Consider the following 410-nt stretch of genomic DNA (forward strand, 5'->3'; position numbering starts at 1 on the left):
CGCCTGCAAATCTCATCTAAGCTTTTAACTGCCACCTACTGAATAAATGTGGAATTCACATCTTTGGGATGGGCTGGGTTTGGTCTTATTAAAAAAAAAGAAATTCAACACTCGGGCAAAGGCGGTCATCTCTGTCGTGCAGTTGGGCTCGCATCCTTCAAAACTGCATTTTATATGTTTTGTTTTCTTCGCCTCTCCAAATGCAACTGCAGCAGCCCTGCTCCTTGAGCCTGACAGAGCTCACACAGGCAATTTCATGGCTGAAGTGTAGAGTTGTGCACAGAATGGTCTCGCAAAATCCTCCGCTTCATCTGCGAACGCACAGATTGGTGGGAACTAAAACTCACAGAGTTTTTCCATGGAGAGAAGTGTTTCCCCCCAAAGTTTTAGTTCCAGTAGAGCAGCTTTCT

Source organism: Podarcis liolepis, assembly GCF_965112155.1.
Source record: "Podarcis liolepis genome assembly, chromosome: 11".
In the NCBI taxonomy this organism is placed as follows: Eukaryota; Metazoa; Chordata; class Lepidosauria; order Squamata; family Lacertidae; genus Podarcis; species Podarcis liolepis.